Genomic DNA, 815 nt, shown 5'->3' with positions numbered 1-815 from the left:
CAGGCTGAGCAAGTGAGTCCCGGGAGGCAGGGGGCATCTGCACGTTTAAAAAGCTCCCCGGGTGCTTGTAGGGTGCCGCGTGTGAACACCCGTGAAGAAAGCTGATCTGCTGGGGGTCAGCCCAGCGCCCCCGAGGGACAAGCTTAACTAGGTGTGGACAAGGTCGGAGAACTGAGGCCCCTTGAGGAGATGGCTGCGAGGGGTCCAGTTGTGATCCTCCTGCCCAGGTGGCGCAGGATGGGGAGAGGGGGACCCAAACCGGTCACCAAGGCTGGGGCGGTGCCTGACTCGCGAGAGTGAGGGTGAGCTAGATGCTGGTTTAGGAATCCTGGAAGAAGAAAATGATCTGGCGGTTAAAGCCGTAAGTCTTTTTTTTTTTTTAATATATTTTATTGATTTTTTACAGAGAAGAAGGGAGAGGGATAGAGAGCCAGAAACATCAATGAGAGAGATCGATCAGCTGCCTCCTGCACGCCCCCCAGTGGGGACGCCCCCCAGGGGGGATGTGCCCGCAACCAAGGTACATGCCCTTGACCGGAATCGAACCTGGGACCCCTGAGTCCGCAGGCCAACGCCCTATCCACTGAGCCAAACCGGCTTGGCAAAGCCGTAAGTCTATTCGCCCAGGTGAGGAAGAAGCAGTTTTAACACTTGAATGCAGTTTTTTTTTTTAAAAAAAACCTTATGGAAGTCAGTTTTCCTACTCAAGGTATTTTGTAACTTGATAGCTCCAGTGATGTTTCTCTGTATTATCATCCCCCCCCCCCCAGCGCTGTTGAGTACCTTTAAATAACAATTGCAGTAATTTTTACCAG

The sequence above is a fragment of the Myotis brandtii genome, unplaced genomic scaffold, assembly GCF_000412655.1.
Source record: "Myotis brandtii unplaced genomic scaffold, ASM41265v1 scaffold38, whole genome shotgun sequence".
In the NCBI taxonomy this organism is placed as follows: Eukaryota; Metazoa; Chordata; class Mammalia; order Chiroptera; family Vespertilionidae; genus Myotis; species Myotis brandtii.
The sequence above is the reverse complement of the archived record's forward strand: the minus strand, read 5'-3'. Positions refer to the sequence as shown.